Here is a 22,902-nt window from a genome sequence, read left to right on the forward strand (position 1 = left end):
CTGTAATTAGAAAGCTCTATAGTTTCCTACTACTTATGGTAGAATTTCTCCAAAGATTCTAGTTTATTGAATATCTTCTCAGGTTTATATGTTATATTGTATTAATGACATGATATATATGTCAGCTTACTTGCTCCTTTCACTAGATGTGGAAAAAGATTTTATTGTCTCAGTCTTTTGTACTCCGATCCACTAGAAGTACACATGTGTTTGCAAGGAAATAGAGTTCAAATTTGTTAGCATTTTCAATCTTTCCCCTTTTATTTATGTGTTTTTCACTTTATCATGTTTGCCCATCCCACTAGAGCTGAGCCACAAACCCACTTCACTCTGACAACAAGCAGCAGAAAACCAGATTATTTGCTCACTGTCCTTTGCACTATTTTTGCTTTCCTCACATTTCAGAGGACTGCATTCAGTTCCATAGTCATAGATTTCTGCTACATATTAAATGGGATTAAGAAGCAGGACAAACACCTTCTCTGCTCCAAAGACTGCAGCAAATAAGGGCTGGTTTTTGGAAGATGAACATGAAAACAAAGAGGACAGTAGGTGCTTACTGAGAAAGCTAGAAAATAATTTATACTGACGAGTAAAGGAGGAAGAATAAAAACTCCTGAAGCACCAGAATTACCTTGGTGATCTGAGAGAAGAAAGTGCAAAGAAGGATGCTTAAATCTGTGAAGAAAAAAAAAAGTAAACCTGCACAACATAGGCCATGAAGTGTGGTGGGCATGGATCCTAATAAAAAAAATTGGCTAAATGTGAAGAATAACAGAGATAATGGCAGACTTCACAGGGAATAGGAAACTGAAGAACCTTTGTGATCACAAAAATCACATTTATTCAGATAAATAAATCTGGGTTGAATCTCTTGTTCTTCAGCATTTTTTAAAAACCAACTGAAAATTTCTCTCATCCTTTTTAATTTGCATATTCTGCCTCCAGTATAGGAGGTATGAAGGCGAAAACCAACTTCATTTTTACCAGTAGAAGTTGAGATACTTCCAAAAATTGTTTGGAAATTGAATACTGTTGTGATGGTTGCTGACTCACAAAATTTCAGCAGCATGGTAATCTGTGGTCTATGTTTTAAATTAGAAGACAGCAACCATGTTAAAGAACACAGAAGCTGAAAAGCTTACAGCTAGTCTCATCGAATTGGTCTGTACTGTAAAAAATTGGAGCTGGAAAAAAAAATAGATATCAAAGACTACTATTTTTCATAAAAGTGTATTTACCACAAAACCATATCATTTAGACCTTGCTCAAATATCTAACATATTTAAGCTTATTAAACAGTTTCACTCCACTCGTCCATAAAAGAAAATTTCCTTTAATAAAGTCTCTCCATGTATATTTATTCTTTAAATAAAACTAAAAAAAATCTGCTGCATTTTCAGGTAATGCTTACAGCATACTAATAAACTCTTAAAAATAAAATCACAGTACTTCAATTACACAACCATGCCAAGACACCTAGGATGGTACAATTGAGCCATTTCAATGTGAATTTAATAATCCTATTATAGTCCTAATGTTTCATTCATGCCTACAAGAAAAGAACTGAGCTTTTAGCAAACTTCTTTTTGCAGTGTGTGGCCTATCTACTCTGAGTCAGCCCATTCACCTGTGTGTTCAGAGATCTAAAAGATTTACGTTTGGCAGGTAAGGAAAGTGGAGTCATTGTAGCTCAGCATTCAGAGGGACAGTTCTTTCCCAAGATAACACCTGGAAACAGTAAAAACAAAAAAAGGCTTTCAGGACTATTGCCTGAAAGTATTTGATATACATCAGAAACCAATGAGGAGATAGCAGATAAGAACATGAAGACTGAGCCATAATTATTAAAATATTAAAATTAAAATACTTAACCCTACATAGTTATTAGTTCTTATTTCTTCTTTTACTTTTTCAACTTTGGTTTTAGGAGATCTAAAAAGAAAGCAGCAACCTGGTTTTTTTGGACAGTCAGCTGAGACAGGAAAACATTTACTACTCTAAGGTCAGCATAAAGATAAAAAAAAATAGTGGAAAGTACCGATGGCAGAAAAGGGGGAAAAAAATCCTACCCATGGCAGGTGATCAGCCTCCTTTTACAAAGTTATTGTATCTAACTCAACTGTATAAATTAGATAAATTTATCCTCTTCCAGACCCAGCTATTGGAGTTTCGAGGAGAGAGCTTTAAAGAGCTTCTTGTTTAAATAACTCAGATGATATTGACTATTTTTTGCAGAAAAGCTTCATTGACCATGTTGAAACTACAGGAAGACAACTTAGGTTCCAGAATTGCAGCCTGAGGAAAAGTAAACCCAGTCATTAATGTTCCTCTTCACCTGGCATCGGGGTTATCTTGCTGAAGCTGGCCTGCATGTAGGACATGATGCAATATTTATGGCAAAAGAAGTAGGATGATCAGGAAACAACCTAATCAGCAGGATAGAAACCCGAGAGCCCAGCTGAGAGGGTGCTAGTCTGCCTTCTACTCATGGCTCCTTGGTAATAATCTTATTGTTCCAGCTATTGAATAATATAATACACCATAGTGAACAGCCTCAGTGCAGGGACTGACACTGATTCAGGCACTGCAAAGCTTAGGACAACCTGAAAGAGATCTCCAACCTCACATTTTCCCTTTCATCACACAGTATTTGTGGTTCAGATGGGGAAAGGCTGATAAGCAACCTATCCTCAGTGATTGTTTTTATAGCAGTACCCCAGTACTGTACACAACCACAGGAGGAGTGATGATTTTAAGTGAATTATATCTTTTAGGAATCAGTTGTATCTCTGAGGCTTCTCTTTACTGAACAACCTTTCCACATTAAGATTAAATTTTTTTCTTACCCAAAAGCAATTTATTTCCCTAGAAAGATATCCATAATTGAATAATTTTGGAAGAATTATGTGATTAAACTCTGAGTTTTATCTTTTGAAATGGGTTAACATTTAAAATTATCGTATTTTTATACAGATGTACAGATCTACATGGAATTACTCAATTAAGACAGCTAATTTTTACTATCTGCACATTCTGCAAAAAGAAACCAAGACAAAATGAAGCTCAATTTCTTGCTTGAGATGACAGAGGGAAGTGAGTGGGCAGAATTGGGAATAAATGTTAAATTCTAGCTCAGTGATGTTTCTAGAACATGTAAAACACATTAAAATACCATATTTAATGGAAATTCACCTACAGTTCAATGGCAGATCACAATATTAAAAGCAGGACATTTTCACTAGAAAGGAAAGTTTGGACTAGTACTTGCAAGAAGATTTTTTATCTAAGCTAGAGACTTAAGAGAGAAGATAAATCATAGAGCTTTACCTAAGATTTTCTCTTTACACTAGAACAGATATCTACCTTGTCTACTTTTCCATTTACTACTTCTGGTAAATGCTTCCTCCCTTCAAGAAACATGCATAGTCAGTTTTCACAGAATTCTCTTAATAAATTCAGTGTAAGGTGTACTCTGGTTTACAAGTCTTCATTCAAATGTTTCTGTACATTGGGAAAAAAAAAAATAGGCTTGAAAGCCAGCTGCTTGGGGTTTCTAGTGACTCTTCTGGCTTTGGTAGGTCTAAATTCAGCAGTTGAAAATGGGGCCCAGAGCTAAGTGTAACTTCTGACATCAGATCAGACTCTTCATTTTCCATAGAGAGTAATTAGTGTTGACTGCTATAAATAACCATAACTAATTCTTTGATGTGAACAGGGAAATCTATATCCAGTTTTTCCTTCCATATTTACAGATGACATCAAGTTACAGAAAAGCTTTCTAATGATCAATAAAGCTCATTTAAACTGACTGATTAAATTTTTACTTTCGCATCAAAAAGTTTCTAGACTCAGGTTTCTAAATACATTCAAAATACTTCTGTCTGCTCAAGATCTTATTAGAAGTCCAACCATTGTAATGGTTAGATAAATTACTGGCTTCATGGACAGTGAATAAATCACTGAAGTATTGAAGAGGGTGTAGATCAGAGTAGTAGACATAACACTTAATATGAATTTGAATAGGCTGTGCACACGTACACATTTTTTTCTTCAGAGTTGATTATTGATAGGTAAATACAAACCCATAGTACGAAAAATATATACATATCTAGCATGTTTTTAATGCTTTTAATGGCATGTAGATGGCAAAAGACTGGCATAACTTACAGAGGCCTGATAGTTACCACAAGTTTTCTCAGTGAGGTCATTTACAATCCACCAGGACTGCAGTACCGATGAAAGAGAACCTGCTATTTTGCTGCACACTTTCTCTCCATTCAATAACTTGCATGGTAATAAAATGAGATTTGTAAGGGCATCCTCAAAGGGATGTATGAAGGGATGTAGCTGATGACTCAAAAGGGTAAGAAAATTATTCTTTAAAATTACCAAATGGAATCTATGTTACTACATTTTGTCCTAGAAATGAAAGAACATATATTGCTTTAATTGAGAGTACATCAAGGGCAAATGGAAGATATTGTTCCTGTTGCTAAACTGGTGCATACAGTGGCCAGTATCAGAAGGTTTTCCAAACATCTGTTTTTTACAGCTGGCCATGTTTTAGGAGGCCCACACACCAAACAGAACTAAAATATAATGTAATTCATGAAAACTAATTTGTATCTATATCATTTTTCTGTTCCACTTCTCCCCCAAAGGAATCACAGAATTGTCATTGCTGAAAAAGACCTTTAGAGACCTTTAAGGTCACTGTGTCCAAAATAGATCAAATAAAATATATTTGTCTGTATCTATATCACAATGCCCACTGGACCATGTTCTGAAGAGCCTCATCTACATATTTATTAAATGCTTCCAAGAGAGATAGACTGGATTCTTCTGAAAGTACCTTCACTTACCTAGAAACTAGGTAAGTAAACTAGGTACACTACTACTCATTTTCCATTTCTTTAAAATCAGGAATATTGCTTATTTTGCAAACACAGAGCCCTGCAAATCAGGCCAAAGTTGTTTCTGTCACACTACAGGGATAGTAAACAGCAGGTCGACCATCCTTGCCATCCTACAATACTGTAATCTTTTTATATTTAGAAGAGGCATTATTTTTTTTTTTTAGCTGTGTGTTATATACTACCCTAATAAATCAGCTAAACTAAGTAATCTCAATCACGTGTATTTCTTTACAGTGTCTTATTTTTGTTTCTTATTTTATACAAGCCTACAATTTCAGCTTTACAAGGCAATTTTACTTGTCCTCAGAATTCTATAGTAAAATTGAACAATTTCAACTCCACTCTTTTCACCTCTCAGAGAATCCTATCACAGAGACTTCTCAGTGTTCAATTCAGGGATCTCTAGGCCTTTCATCTTCTGTTCTTCAGTCATCCCTGATCTCTCCTCAGGACTGAAGAGACAAATCAACAGAAAGACTGAGCAAACTGTGTAGACTTGCACAGTGAAATCACAATTTCTGCACGAGAAGAACGTACTCACTTCATTCACTAGATAGGCTTTTTACAGAAAAAAGTCACTTCTAACAGTAGGGAAGAACTCATGACCAAGCTGTAATCAGGCAGAGAGGAAGGAAAGACCAAGGACTGAGAAAGGAGTTTATGTTGGGGACTGTAGCCCAGATTTCCTGCTTGACATTTCACTAACAAGAAAATTATTGTGGTTGACGTAACTTTTGGTTGCTGGAGATAAGTCTAAGACAGAAAAGAGAAAACTGGTTTAAGACTTCCCATGTGGCCATAGGTAAACGTCAGGCTCTCATAAATAATATCCTGATTGTTTTCTCATTCTATAGATTGTTACCTTGTAGATTCAGGAGGTAAAGCTCCTAAGAGACCATTTGTTACTATCAAGCAGCTACATTTTCCAACAAAGTGGCTACATTTCAGCAATAAGAAAACGTTTTAGGGTCTATATATGAGCATCCCAGGGAACATTTCAAGTCAGCACACTGGAAATCAATTACATAAGAAGAACTGAGTTGACTCATGCTGCTTGAGGCCAAGCACAAATGAAGACAAGCTTTTAATTGCTCAAATGCTTTAGAATTCTCTTACCAATGACTTTGTAATTCAATTACAGTGAAAAATAAGGAAATGGAAGGCAGCAGGGTAGGTAACTCAGGGACACACAAGTAAGTTCTGAACTGTTGGTGATAGCATTGTTTTTTGTCAGAAAATAAGATACTTCATGTCTTGCTGTACAGGATATCCAGTGGTGCTCAACCTTTGTTGTGCTATTGAAATTTACAATATTTTACAATACTGAATGCATATCACCATCAAATGAAGGAAAACCAAAGCATAAAAAGTAACAATCTGATCCAATGTCTGTTCCAGTCAGTGAGACACACTCTGATGACTCCTGTGGGAGGTGAATTATACAAAAAAATATTTACATAAAGTCATTTAACCATATTGAATGGCAGATGAAGGTATTAGCATTTTTAATTATAAATTTCATGTTTTATCAGTGGGACAGTGTTTCCAGTTGCCTATTGAGGAAAAAGAATCTGTTACAAATAGGTATTTAGTGTGAGAAGTTTTGAAAAAAAAAAACCAAGAAAAGTCTCTGTGTTTATTTGTGAAACATTTTTTTGGTACTAGAACTTATTCTGATTTTAATAATTATTCTGGCAGCTCAAGCACTAGAGTCTCTGGTAAACATGTAAATCAGTAGTGTCGGAGAACATGAAGAAAGATTTGCTCTTCAGCTTTGCCGCTAATAATTCTGAACTACATTTCTGCCATTTTTTTTCCCTTTCAAATAATCACTCTGAGATTGGCAGGTACTATTTTTTCAATTGTCAAAAGTCTCCACAGGTTCCTAAAGGGGTACTTATTCTGTGGCAATTCCTTCAAGTGAAACAAATGAAGCTTGCAGAGAAGTGTATTACACTTAACAGAGGTATTCAGAGTACAGTGTGCAGAAATGTACAGCTTTATTTTGAGAAAACTTTAAATGTAGAAACCTGTTCATTTTTTTTTATTTTGCTCTTCAATTAGAATAGAAGCCTGAGAAACATTTTGAAGAGGTGCAGGTTATTGAACTAATTCAGTTTTTCATTGTTTTCTTTCATTTTTAAAAATATTTTTTTAATACTGAGATTTATCTGTTCCTTTTATTCAAGAATATGCATTGCAGAACTTACAGAATAGATCAGCTTTTCAAGACAATTTTGGAAAAAAATGGAATTTATTTAAATCAAATTCTGAAAACAAAATGCTACTCTGTGTCTTTTTATTGGTGACCTGTCATCTCCAGTTTTCAAGTTCACTTGTCATATCTCAGCAAAACAACATAGAATTTTAATCCCTTTATCAGACACTGCATAGGCTCTTAACCTGTGCAAATAGTCTTGAGATTTGGTTCCTGAGAAGCAAGGCAGGTGCCTAGAATTATTGTGAAAATAATTCTTGACGTGAACCAATGGAGAACAAATACCTATAACAAAACACTTATTCATTCTGTCTCCATGTTTTAGAAACCCTTGAAGGACAGTGTCCCCCACCAACAGCAAATAGGTACACAACACTGACTGTGTAATTCAGGCTAAATAATAAAAATGTTTTTCTTTAGAATTTTCTATTCTCTGGACACAGTTTGAGGTGAAGAACAAGATATTTTGATCCATGGCATAGTAGCATGTCACATTCTGAGAGACGTGTTGGAGGATCTGCAATTTATGTGCCTGGGTTGGTCTGTATGCCACATGGCAGGGTGCTGTCATAATGTGGTGGCATGGTGTTTCAGATTGCACTGTGCAGCAGAAGAATGGAGGAAGAGGAGAAAGAGGAACATTTTCTCAGACCAAAGAAACAATGGATCAGCAAAGCTCTGAAGATAGCACTCTTGTCTAAATCATGGGCCAGAAAACTTATTGCCTGTAATTAGCGACAGGACAATGTTGTCCAAATTGCTGAGTCAATATATTCCAGTAGAAAAGAATTTAGGCACAGATGTTTTATCTATAAGTAATGGGGTAATTCAGAGGTAAACAGGTATCTGTGAGTTGTGAGAAGTTCTCTGAAGTGTCTTTTTATGTATAACAATCTACACTATTCAGCATTCAATGTTACCTTTGAAACATTTCACCTATATTGTACCCATACTGTGGCAAGATAGTGGAAAATGTGGACCCTCTCACATTATCTATTTGTATTTTTGTGTATCCATTTTGCATTCACTGCTGTACTTGTCATTGGAAACTACCTGAAATACAGCAGTGAGTATTCTGACCTTGTTATTGACATTGATTCAGATGTTGATTGACTACCTACAATTAAAGAGGAAATACAGTATAAGAAGTGATTCAGCTCATGAGGTGGGACAGAATTGTGTCCTCTCAAATGAGTTTTAAATTAATCTCTTGTCACACACCAAGAAATAATTTCAAACAACAGGCCTTTCAGATATAGCTATTGAATTGCTGTCAAAACCTATTAAACCATCTACTCAAGCATCTCGCTATAGAAATTTTAGGGAATTTATTTCTTAGGCAAGCAAAGGAATTGAAAATTCCATTGAGGAAGTGACCACTCTGGTTATAGATTTTCTGTCAGGACACATTAATTGAATATACAATTACAATATATAGTTAAATGTGGATTTTTCTCCTCTTCTTGGACTGGAAAACCAGTATCTTATTTTAGTAATGCAGGTTTATGCTTTTATTTTCTTTTTAATGTTTACATAAAGAAGAAATTAATTCTTTGAAATGTGCTGGTACAGTGTAAGGAGCACTAGAATGTTGCATGGAACAGGTCCAAGTTTTAAAACATCACTCTATTGAGGTAAAGTAGTATGGACCAGATTTATTACTGGAAATTATTCATGGAAACTTAGTACCTCACTTGTCCCACAGAATTTTGATGCTTTCAATAATTATATAAGCCACTGTTTTTATAAGCAAACTTTTAATGTTACCACATTTTCAACACAGCAAGAAATATCATGAGCCTTCTATTTTAAGAACTTCATAAGAAAAAGAATTGATACATAACAATGAATAAAAAAATAAACAAGTAATACTCACCATATTTTATTAAGAAACTGTAATTCTCATCAGAGTACTACAAAACACCGGAGGAGATGAAGGCATCTTGAGTCTGCACATCTTGATTTTGATGACTGCTTATTTCAAAGATCTTTACATAGATACAAAGAGATATTATGGTGTATGTATACGTAGGTATATGAAACAGAAAATCAAGGCAGAAATAAGTAATTTGCTAAAATTTAAAAATTATTTGAACCTCTAAGAACTTTAAATTGGGCAAAGTCAGCTTATTACACAAGTAGCCCCCGTCTGATTTCTCTAGAGGTATTTAAAATTAGTTTAAAAATGTTTTAAAATACTGGAGTATCAGAGATGTGATTTTTGTCCTGGTAGTCAGCGGATTATTTGTTTTCTCATGGTTAATAAAGGTTATAATTAATTTTTCCTTTTACTCCCATACTGACTCACAGTTTATTAGTTTTATGGAAATAATCTTGTTCATGTTTACTTATGCATTATTCTTTATAAGATTTAAGTTTCTTTTTAATGCTGAACATATCATGGGTTTCCTTTAATCAGATATAGTCCAGAAGTATCTGATAACTCTGCCTAATAGCATCAGGTTGGTCTAGAACATAGGGTTTTTGGCTAAAGAAAGGGAATTTTCATCTACTCTGAACCCTGTCATATGTCAGTACTTCATCTAATTTGTCTTCCCTGAAGTAGATTGTATAGATTAAGACATGAGATTTTCTTCTTAATATCCCAGTACTGCAAGTAAAAGGGATTTAGACTACATCTATATTTTTGCCATCAAAATTAAGGAAAAGGTACTAAACTGTGTATTTGTGATTTTACTTTAAAGTATTAGTCAAGGTTAATAGATAACTCCATCTTTCTCCCTTGTTGGACTTAGAGACTTGGAAATGAATTGAGTCAGCTTCATTTCTTTCAGCTGCAGAAATCCAGCTTTGATTTGTATGGTCAGATCAAACTGTCCCTGCAAAAGCAAACTGAAATCAGCAAATGCAAGGATTTTGAAACTGGGGGCTATATAAGAGCTCATCTGCAACCTGGTCTTACCTGGAGTGATCAACTGATCAAAATATGGAAGGCTTCAGATAAAAACAGAATTTTGCTTGCATCTCTGCCTTCTGCAACTGCAGAAAATGTCTGTACCTGTATAAATGCACATATAAATAGAGATAGTGAAATATACACTCACTAGTTTATAAAAATTTACAAGCTCTGCTTCTCCATCTTTAAGATTGAAGAGTCTGTAAATTCCATAAACTGCATAAGGAATCTACGTGTCAGAAAATTAGATACTTCAGAAGCTGGAAGAAATTGTAAAATCTATAAACTGAAGAGACATAAAGAGAGAGAGGGAATGAGTGAGAGAAAGAAGAAAGGGGAGGGGAAGGAGGGAAGGATGATTGGGAGGACAGAGGGAAGATACCAGGGAAGGAAGGAGTGGGAGAAATAACACATTTTGTTTTGCAGAGCTGAAACTATTGCATACATAAGAGATCACATCTCTGCTTCTTTCCTTTATTGTAATTCTTGTACTAATGCTGAAGGAAGAAGATCAATATTGTCTACCACAGCTTCCTCATTGCCACTAGTTAAATATTTTCTGAACATGAGTGGTGTTTTTGTCCTTTGAAATAAACTTTTCCTGGATGTAATCCTGACACTTACTACCCTTCCTGAAAAGTAGTCTGGACTAGAACACACAGCTACATTAGTGCAATAGAGTTGAAAGAGTAAAAGGAAGACATATTTATTAATTATTGAAAAAAGAATGAATGTAGCCTACCTCTGAATAGTTTAAATGCCTTCAATGAGAACAGGAACATGTTCAGCATGTGTAGAATTTTGAACATTTCAGAGACAGAATCTAAAATGTGTAGGCTTATAATGCACTAGTATATGAATTGAGTTTAAATCAACTGAGGGATTGTTCTAGTACTTGTTCCTTGCTGTGAAAGAAAAGACTCCCAGTGCCAGATAGGATATAAGATTAAGATACCTACAGTGGGATTTAGATAGATCTGACACAGTAGATGATGATGCTGTTGCCTAAATCTCACACAAAGCCTTTGAAACTCCCAGTCTGGTTTGTGTGTTCTGATCCTGCAACATTTCCAGTTTGCCACAGCTAAATAATTTATGATCATTCTCCTTTACTCACAATCTGTGATAAAGAAGTCAGTTATTTTTCTTTTCTTTTCTGGATTTGATAGCCTGGACATTGGACACACAGGACTGTGAGATCACCAAAGCCCCAGACCACCTTGCACCCTAATGCCATCGGAGTGCTAGGGGGAAAAACCCATCTGGATTTCTGGAATGACAGGAGGATCCTAACAGTTTAATATGTTGGAGTCTGAGGTGTGTTTAACAAGGAACAAGTGGTAAAAGTATCCTCTTGTAACTGGCCTGGAGGCTCCTTGTATCCTTGCCCTTAACTAACACCGAATAGAGTACTGCCAGGATCTAAAAAGATACTGGTGGAGTTTTGATGTAGCCAATGTGGATGTTAATGAAAACATTAAACAGCTGTCTATGTTTTCTAGCCTCTTGAAGGATACTTCTGTTTCAGGGAGGATGTGTTTTGAAGAACAGCAGGTGTCAGCTGCTACCATGACAGTGCAGTGGTGGCAAATTTGCATCTACCACAGCTTCTAGTTTCTCAACCATGTAAAGAATAATCACTTTCTTGTTTGTTCTCTATCCAGAAAGTGGGAAGGCGGAAAAAGATGGAGCCATCTTCTGTTTCTCCTAAACATGTATGGGTGGGTCCAGAGCTGCAGTTCTTAGTTGCACCATTCTAACCTTGACTTTGGTGACCCAGTTTTTGAGAAAGATGAAAGCATATCTTATTTTTACTAGCTTGTGACTTAGACTATCCCTTATTTAGATCACTGCCTCGCTACTCATGGTTCTGGAAGGTGGGCTGTAGATGCTTCACACATGTTTATATTCCTTGGTAGAAGCTCTATGTTGCAGCCTTTCTAAACTCTGTCCACCAGTTCCAGTTTAACTCAATATAGACTTTACAGGGAGTGAGACAGCACTGCAAAATAGAAACAAGCTTTGTAATTGTATAAGGATTCCTCAGTTAGGATCAAAGTACCAAAGAAAAAAAAAAAAAAAACAAACCAAACACAAATGAGCTGCAGAAGCTATTACAAGGACATGAATTAAAGATTCATGTTAACATATAGAAACATTTTGTTCAAGACTAACTTCTGTAATAGGAATGCAATCTTTTTCAAGCAAAACATTGTCTACTGTGATGGAATTGAGTTGAAAACTGCATCTCAGCATTACTATAGACTACAATGCATAATCTATTAATCTATTCACAACTTGTTAATCTTATGAAGCCTAAAAGAAGAGGGAAAATTAATAATGTATTTTAGAGGGAAAATTAATAATGTATTTTGACATGTCCTTTTTATGTTAACATATATTTTTCACTTGCTTCTACGTTTTAAATTGTCAAAGAAATACTCACTCTGCCTTTGGAAAAAAAAAAATCTTCAACTTATTTCTCCCAGAATGGAAAAATTAAAAGATAATACAAGAAAATACTTATTTCAGGCATTGTGAGACCCCATGAAAATTATCAGAGGGCACCTCACCTACATGGACAGCCTGAAAAATTTGAGGTTGTTCAGCCTGGAGAAGAGAAGGCTTGGGGGAGACCTGACAGTGGCCTTCTAGTATCTTAAGGGGACCTAGAGGAAAACTGTGGAGGAATTTTTAACAAGGGTATGTTGTGATAGGATGAGGAGAAACAGTTTTAAGCTGAAAATGGGTTGCTTTAGTCTAGATATCAGAAAGAAATTCTTTAGTATGAGGGTGGTGAGACACTGGAACAGGTTGTTCAGGAAAGTTGTGGGTGTCCCATCCCTTGAAGTGTTCAAGGCCAGGATGGATGGGACTTGGAGCAACTTTTTGTAGTTGAAGGTTGGAATTATATGACCATTAGAGTCACTTCCAAGCAAAATCATTTTATGATTCTGTGATCATGACCTGCAACATTGGTGTGACAAAGCAGCAACACACATGCATTGCTGCTTTTTATAGGTATAGTTTGTAAAGACTTTTTCACAACAAAAGTTTAACTTTCCTGTGAGAAACTTACAGATCTTGAATAGATTTTCTGATTGAGTAAATCAGATCTCAGTGCAATAAATTAAATCTGAGGGTAACTGACAGTCCAGAATATAGTCTAAATCACAATGATGTTTCAATGAATACAGAAGAATCCATTTTAGTCATTCTTAACTTTAAAGTAGTCTCTGCTATAATTCCTTGAGTCCCTGAGTTAGATTCCAGAAAAATTATACACAGCTTTACTTGAAAGTTTTCTGTTCCCTCAAAATCCATTGTCTCAGTGAATGCGAACTCAAGAAAAAAAAATGTTCAAAAGAATTGTTCAAAAATATCAGTTTATAAGTGGGTTCAGCAGCTTCCTTTTTATCCCCATGCCTAAAACAATTGTGCTTTTCAGCCTGGCAATTTTTGTACAAATAAGAATTTTGAGGCTTCTAATATATATATCAAATCATGTGGGTACATCACTGCACCTTTAAGGAAGACTGCCTGGGTATAGGGGTTAAGACATAACCATGGACCAAGCTGCAGCTGTCTGCAATTGCTTGGGAGTTTAAGTGAATAGCATGAAAAAAAAATGAAGACTTACAATTATTTTTTAAAGGAACTTCTGAAATCAGAAGTATTAAAAAAAAAAAAAAAAAAGAAAAAAGAAAAAAACATGCTCGGAATAGTAGGAGCAGCAAAGAAATGAGCTGAAAACAAAATACCAATGAGAAGTTTCTTTTGATACTTTACCCTGTGGTGTTGCAGCCATCTGCAGTTGAAATATTCCTGTTCTGTAGGCGAAGTTCCATCTTTTGGCAGAAAGGCACATTTTTTGCCACAGAAAGATGAAAGAAATGGGAAGCTCTGAGATGGAGGGAACAGGAACACTGCATATCTGGCAGAAGTGTCAGCTTGCTCTCCTGGGCCCTTGAATGGATGATCAAGCAGCAAAAGCAATGGCCTTTTTGTTATCCTCTGCAGGGAAGCTGTTGTGCCAAGCAAGAGATGATTTTACCTGAATCTGGCCCTGCTGCTTCTGTATTGCTACCTTTTGTGTGTACTCTACTGCATATTGTTCAAGGCAAGAGAATCAGACCAACTTGCAGTGACACATCAATAGCATTTGAAAAAAAAGGCTGTAGTGTTGACCTAACTCCCATTTCATTGGTATCAGTGCAAGCTTTACAGACAATTTCAGCAATGAAGAAGAGCCAAGCCATTGCTTAGCACTTTTGAGCATCCCACTTTAATGATACAGGTCTTAACTAATAAGGTACGAACCATTTCTCACAGTCTCAGAACTTAGGCCAAGCCATGAACCAAACTTGATGGGTAGCTTTTAGGGAAGCTTTAGTTGAAGGAGGTCATGAATCAAGCAATATTATTCACTTTGTTACTATAATGATGAATCATATGAAATTTATTATATATTGCATTCTGAAGTGTAAACTAAACCAAATAGATTACTGTTAGCTCACTTCTACTGTACTCATAGTCAAGTAAAAAAACCCATCAAACTGAAATTGCCAGGTGTGCACTCATATTAGAAAAGATTATGAACATTTTTTGTAGGAGCCCTCATAAACCACTTTCTTCAGTTTTAACATAAGTGATTATTGAAAACTGAAAAGCAAATAAAAAGTATACTCAAACTGAAGTAGAATTTTGACTTGATGAAGTAAGGAAAAACACAGAGCAAAGGTCAGGTAAGAAAATTACCTGTTTCACTCAATTTTTATTTTACTCAAGTTGTCTCAATTTTGGCTTCAGAAATGTGAACAATAGCATATAATTTGTTGAGACTTACACATTCCATGCACACTCAAGTTGTACAACTACCCCCTAAAATATTCATTTGCACTGGAGATAACCTTTATATAATCAAGATCAGCTGAAACTGGTAGAAAATATTATAACACAAATCCAGGCAGAAAGGACTGACACAGCCCAGAAAGAACAACACAAACCTGGCTAGTTACAGCCATGCATCTCAAGTACTTCTCAAAAGAGTCTGGGTAGGCTCTGTTTCTTGTCTACCTTGAGTGTGCATCTTGACACTTGGTACATATTGCATGAGCCAACTTCATGGTTTATTGGGTGCTGTGCTTATTTTCCAGCTATGTTTCGGATTCCTTTATGCATCTTCTGGGTTTCTCTGCCACCATTATTTTATTGTTTATTTGTTAATTTATTTATTTATTTGTTTATTAAATAGCAGTACCACTTCAGGTATAAGTGTAAAGAAAATTGTGTATCTCACTGTTTCCGAAATCTGTGGCCCATCACAGACAATTGGCACATCCCACCCATTTTTGCCAAAGTTTTCAGGTTTTAATATTTTTACAGTCTTTTTTCATTCTTCTCCCAGGATCAGAGAATTTCTGAAAGCATTCTCCATCCTGTTCATTTATTTTTGCTGCCTATGATTTGTTTCTTTAATTTATTCTTAATTTTTTTTAGAATCTATTTTGTTATGTCACATTCAAGTTGAAGTATTTTCTTAAAATATATGGGAGGGAAAAAAAAAAAGTTTACTCATATTTCATAAGTAAAGCAGTCCTTGTCAAGGAATCCATTTAGGATGTGTTCATGTTCCTCTTAATTGTCCCTCAATTAAATGTTCTTTTGTTCTTTGTTCCATAACTACAGACAAGAGTTTATTGAAAATAGATTATGTCACTGTCACAGACAGAGCTCTGTGTACCAGCCAGGAGTGTGTCTGCATTATTTCTGTTCTGCCTATGCAGCCCAGAGCAAAGAACTGGGGAGTAGGAGTGAAGGGGAGCTGCCTCTCCTACTTTCACCTCCATCACACAAGGGACTGTGCATAAACTCAGGATCATCACCACCATCATGTTGGTTCATCCCTTCAATACTTGAGTATGTGCTCCCATGGGGTGACCTCAGGTTCCTTCTGGATTGTCATAAGTTCCTCTGGTCCTTTCCTCCCCATCCATCACCCTGTTTTATACAGGGTACTGAGCCTGCTCTGCTCAGTTACCATTTTCTGACTGCAAGTGAAATAGGATTCATTGGTGTTACTCTTGCATCATCCTTTTGGTGATGTAGAACAACTAATTTCTGGTCCTGTCTTTACAACTGCCTGAGAAAAAGCCATTGGAATGGGGCATTTAGGTGTTTACAGATGGCTGTGATGTCAAAGGCACAGAGGAAGATTTTACTATCATTAATGTGTAGTGAGATTCTTTTTAAAAAGCCTCACTGTTTACTTGCATTCTTAGGTGCTCATACTTCTAAATGTCCTGTGCTATGAAAGAGACAAAGTGCCTTCTAAACTCCAGTTTTGTATGAATTTCTGTCTACACCAAGTGAGCACTCAGAATGGATTTAGCAGAGAGGACATAAAGCTAAAATGTTTTGGAGTTGCTGGGCAGACTAACAAGTCAGCTTCCATTTTCAATATGACATAAACACATTTCTGCACTGCAGTACAAGAAAAGTAGCTCTCACAGTTATTGCTATACTTTTCAAAACTAGAAGCCATTTTATATTTTAATAAAATATTATATTAGTTTCAGCATCTGTTAATGAACTTAAATAATCACAAAGGTTTTTCATCTAAAGCATTAATTTTCTAATAGTGAATACTTTTAGAAGAAAAAAAACATAAATTAATTGCTAATAAGTCATAGATGCTTAAGCTGTGTGGCATTACACCACTGTGTTAAGCTGATTGACAGACATAGTCTTAAAAGTGTTATATGTGCCATAATTACATCTGTAATATACTATAATTATATAGCAGCTTTCTGTAGAAAGACATTATAATAAAAAAAGGGCAAATTTTAAGCTCAAGTCTTCACTGATGTATAAGTTTGAACAGAAATGTCCTTTTGGAGGTGAAAATACATGCTTGGTTTCTCATGAAGATCTGGAAGGGAGAAAGAAGGCAGTGCAGGTACTCATCAAAAGATGCTTAGTATTCTATACCACTTTGAAAGTGAACAGCATCATCCTTTATAGTTCTAACTCCTAAAATTAGCATGATCATTTCATTTCTTTATTAGTATTTTGAAGTGAACTAATGCTTCAAATGCAGTGAGAAGTTACAAGGGTTTGAAGGAGCCAAGTCTGCCTCTGTGACATAGTTGTGTAATAAAAATAGGGTAATCCCAATATTTGATCTAATAAAAGCTGAAGTCAAGAGGAACAATGAGGCTCACCCTCCCCACTCGCATGACACTGCATCTGAAGTCAAGTCCTGGATCATCCATCTCCCAAGGATACACTTTTGCAGCCTTTAAGGAACAGGGTGTCTCAGAAGATAAGTAGCAGAGGACTGTATTTGGCATTAATGATATTCTGTCTGCCCTATCAGAAAGCCCTGTAGAACACTGGAAGTTCCATTACAGCCCCAGCAAGATATCTTCTGTTGGGAGTCTTAGTTGCAGTCCCTGATAACTTCATCTGTAGTATGACCTTCAGTTTTACAGGAACTCACAATCAAGTAACTATTGGAAAAAAGAAAGAAAAAACAAACAAAAAACCCCAAAACACAACAAAAAACCCAAAACAAAAAGTAAAAGACATCCCCAAGAATTCAAAAGATCTATCTGAAGGAAACCTAAAAGGCACGCCACTGAAAAAGATGATATTGCCACAACCGAAAATAGTATTGGTGCCCAATGGACAATTACAAGGAGGTAATTGTTCCTCTTTATCAACTGAGACTGATTGGATCAAACACTAGAACAGACATTGGTGCTGTCATCTTATTGATTGCGGAGGAACCCATACTGGTACCTCTTCTCAGGGCATATTGACTTGAGCACAACATTGTCCTAATGTGACTTTCTGGCTTGCTGACAAGAATATCTTTAGAGAGTCCCAGGCTAGAAACCAGCTAGAATAAGTATAAATCTGCAGGTACTTGGCCACATAGTGCCATCCTCATATTGTCTTTTTAAGAAACTTCTCTCCCTGAGCTTCATTTTGCTCATTTTCATAATTTAAATCCATCTAAGAATAATTAAGAAGTCCAATTTAATGATTAATAACAAACAATAGGCAATTTTTTTCTTTTACTGAGCAGCGTTACAATACTGTACATACCAAACAGTAAGGGCAGACAGTGAAAGATGATATTAGACTAAAAAGAAATCAGAGAGTTCACTGCAGTAATATGTCACTTCTAGTAATTGTGCCATAAAATGAAAGTGTTCATTTTCAGTCTGATTCTTTCATGAAAATAAATCCTGTTGAGGGAATTTACCTACAAAACTTATTTTTCTATGCAAGCAGGAAATCTTTCTAATTATCCAGTAACTCCTGGGAAAAAACCTATCAGTGAAATGCAGAGATATATTTCTAAAAACAAAGATTTAGATTCTTTTTCTAAAAGATAAATCGTTACTGACATTTTAATTCTGTAATTCCTCCTTAGACTTCTAATTTCAATGTTGTTTCTAGATTTCACAAGGAAAGTGTTATGATATTTCTGAAAACAACTTGATAATATATCTACTTAGTGATAACAAAAAACAGGTCTGTATATTCTGAACAGAGTGTTGATCCATGAACCTCTGCATAAAGTAGATATGGAAATAATATGAAAATTGCACATCTGAGTAATACTGACAAAATATAAATTTTGACTGTGGATAAATTGTTCCCCAGAGGGCAGATCAGGAAAGGCTTCTTAGTCTAGAAAATGAATTAAGGTAGCAGTTGATGTGCAGGTGGTTTTGGTAAAATCCCTAAAATAGACAATGAGATCTTCTTGCTCTGGGCACTGGATTTTTTTCCATGGAAAGTACAAACTCTCTTTCCCAGCTAGAGAACATAAAAGGAGGTTCTGTAAGAAATGTATTCTCCAGGGACAGTAACAAGACACTTCTGAGCCTTGATAGCAATTAATGAGTCTCTCTGTCTGTTTCTGCAATGTGAAGTTTCTTTCCTTAGTCATTTCTGAGCTGTCTGGATCTGCAAATCACAGTGGACCTGGGACACCCAAAATATTTTTTTAAGGAAAAAAAAAACCCCACAAAAATCTCTGAAACTTTGAAATCTACATGATGGGAAGAAAAAAAAAAGTAAGGATCAAGATGGAAGGGACAGCCTTCATATCTACTTACTCATCATAGTTACTCATAACAGACAAAATAATGTCTTTGCAGAGTATTATCTCTTGATTTTTCTTTCCCACATAGATGTCTTTATTATATATTTATTAATATAAATATATTATTTTGATTATGTATAATAATTTTATTATATATGTCTGTATTATTATTTTAGCACATACTATATATCTCTGGTAAACAACTCCTATTTTCATCAAGAAGTTTACTTGTGTATTACCACCTTCTTCGTTTTACCACCCTCTTTACATTCTGTAGCACCATTCTCCTTTCCTGTTACCGTGAACTCATTCAATTACTGAAAAATAGTTTAGATATGTTTTTAAAAACATGCATAAACCTTACAAGCTTTAAGGTACTTCCATATGCACTTTAAAAGTTTTGACCTATTAGACTGCTCAAATATATGCAAGACACGATGGCAGCTGTTCAGTCTCTCCCAAGGTCTGGTCTTTCCCTTTTATGCTTCACAGCCTTTTCCCGCAACTTATAAAGAAGAGCAGCTTAAGGGATGATGAGCAGCCAGGGCAATCAGATACCAGGAGGAGACATGGGCAAAGGCAAATAACAATGCAAGACATGCAGCGTGTGAGGTGATGAAGGCGAATGTCTATTATAGGTATTGGTAAGGTTCCCCCAAATCTAAAGCTGACTGAGTCCCAAAAATTTCATTTATAATTCATTAATCAATATTAGACTTTGGTAAGGGCAGAGATTTTTCTAAAACTTTACCCAGCTTACAAGCTGTTATGAATAAACACATCCTGATCCTATTTTGCTGCTCTACTTGTATATACTCAGCTGGAGTTTCCTTTGTGCTTTTGTGAATTTCCTATTAATCATAAATGAATTAAAGCCTGAAGTTAACATATATGATATATCATCATTGTCTTTCTAATGTTTTCATATTGCATTGACTTGTAAAGAGTGATGTAAAGAGGCTTCAGCACCTCCCCTGTGAAGATAGGCTCAGGAAATTAGGGTTGTTCAGCCTAGAGAAGAGGAGGCTCAGAGGTGACCTTATAGTGACTTTCCAGTATTTGAAGGGGGGCTACAAGGAAGCTGGGTTGCATCTTTTTACATGGGTGTGCAGCAAAATGACAAAGGTAAATGGCTTAAAGCTTGGAGATGGGAAATTTAGGTTAGACATTGGGAAAAAAAATATTTCCTGTGAGGACAGTGAGGCATTTGAACAGGTTGCTCAAGGAAGTTGTGGCTGTACCCTCCCCAGAAGTGTTCAAGCCAGGCTGGATGGGGCCTTGAGCAACTTAGTTTAGTGGAAGGTGTCCTGGCCCACACAGGGGGGTTGGAACCCAATGACCATTAAGGTCCCTTGCAACCCGAGTCATTCTATGATTCTATGTTTATAGCTAGGTCTAATTTACTTAACACCCAAAATCATACTGTAAATATGTGAGCCAAAGTCGTAAAGCCAGAAGCTTCACATACGAGATTGTCTTCCTCTCCATCTTCCTTCTCATTTCTCCAAAGTTCAGTCTGCAAAAAAGAATCTGATTAAGTTAGGCCAAGTAGGAATTAAGGGGAAGATTTTATGATTAATCTTAGAAGTAGGTGATAAGTAGAAGTTTAAATATTCTCAAAAATCATTACCAATTTAAAAAAAAGACTTAAAGGTCTGAGCATATTATGGTCAAGGATTGTCTTTCACCATGCTTAAAGTGGTCTGATGCATGTTGAAGGTAATGTCAGAAAGGAAGGCTAAACAGGTCTTCACTTCTAAAAATACATAATGGAGACTTCACAGTACCTCTTCTATAATTAAGACGGATGCTTAAGAAATCAGTGATGTCCCTCTAACATCATCAATCAATCTAAGTAAAATTGGAAAATAGAAGCAACAGAATAATGGAATCACAGAATCATTGTGGCTGGACACGACCTTCAAGATTATCAAGTCCAACCATCAGCCCTCCATCACTCTAACCACTAAATCATCTCTCAAAACACTGCATCTGCCTGTTTTTTGAATATCCCCAGGGACTGTAACTCTACCACCTCCCTGGGTAATGTCTTCCAGTGTTTCACCACGCTTTAGGTAAAATTTTTTTCCTAATATGCAATCTGAACCTTCCCTGGTTCAACTTGAACCCATTTCCTCTTGTCCTATTTCTAATCACTACGAAGAAGAGGCCAACACCCACCTCACTACAGCCTCCTTTCAGGTAATTGTAGCTAGCAGGAGACATAATTTCAGCATTTCCACAGACCATAACATAATCTCTCTTATTTTTGAGACCAACTGTTCCTATTTGTATGTGTATAATTAGTAAACTGTTAACTTTGACATTATGTTAAAAAGCACATACCTTTCCATCCTCATTAACTACATTGCTATGAACATGGCCTACACTGAAGAAAATCTTGTTTCACATCAGTGAAGCTGATGGCAGGCTATGAGCTTTGGAATTAGGAAACTATAGTTCTTATTATATTTGTTTTGGAAGATTGATTTAGTTTCTGATCTCAACACTTTATCTCTTCCAACTTCTTCTTCACAGAAACTGATTTCAACGATCATATGGACTAAGAAAACATTTCTCAGGCTATGACTCACTTCACAGTTTGTTTAATCCAAAATTAGAACACTTTTTGACAATAAGTCTGACATATTATAGGACCTACTGAAGGAAAATAATTATTTTTTCATGATCTCCAGGTTAAGAATTGCAGTGGGCATATACTCTTCCTGTACAACCCATAATATTGTGGCTTAGGGATTTAATTCCTGGTATGTTGCAATAACTTTGTGTCCAGAGACTATTGACATCAAATGATCAAAAGTAATTCTGAAGACTCATAGAACTAAATATAGTGTCTTAGTTTGTTTCTGTGAGGTTTTGTTAGCATTTCATCTCCTGCTTTACTCAGTCAACAGCTTCATAGCAAACTATGGGAAGCTGGGATGACATCATCCAGTTTTCTGTAATAGGAGTCACTCCACCGAAGTCCCATCCAGGATGTGTTCAAGGCCGGGTTGGATGGGCCTTTGATCAACCTTGTCTAGTGGGAAGTGTCCCTGCCTGTGTTGAGGGCTTGTAACTAGATCTTTGAGGTCCCTTCTAACTGAAACCATTCTATGATTCTATGATAACTTATTTGTGATAAGCCATCTAATTCATCTGAAAAAAAAAAAAAAAAAAAATCTTCATTTTCTACAAGGAACCCTTCTGCTATAATATGGTTTCAGAGAGATTCAAATTCTCAAATGCCAGATACATGTACTGTGATTCATCTGCTGCTTTCTCTCTTCTGTAACCATTTAAAAGGTGAAAAAAATCATTTTCACATCTAGGGACTATTAATCATGGTATTTTTCCCTTTGATGAATAAGCAAGCATTAGGACATGCAGGACAGTCAAAGTGATTTAGTACCCTCAGATTTAGAAACAAGCAGATTTATCACGCAGAACATAAAAGTACAGTTGCAATTTGAGATGAATAAAAGTTTGAGGTCTCTCTAAGCTTTTTACAAGTCTGCTAGGACATACAACCTGACCAAAATCTAAGTTCTGCCCTGTCTATGTTTTCATGTAGAAGGGAAAGGAACAGCTTACAGCCATTTACCAGAACATTCTGTAGGAATAAATCTATTATTTATATAACAGAGGATCACAGATTTTAAGATACGTTTTCTGATACTCCGAGCTGTTAACTCACACCCATCCTCAGTGACAAACGTTTTTGAGC

Source organism: Calypte anna, chromosome 2 (genome assembly GCF_003957555.1).
Source record: "Calypte anna isolate BGI_N300 chromosome 2, bCalAnn1_v1.p, whole genome shotgun sequence".
Taxonomy (NCBI): domain Eukaryota; kingdom Metazoa; phylum Chordata; class Aves; order Apodiformes; family Trochilidae; genus Calypte; species Calypte anna.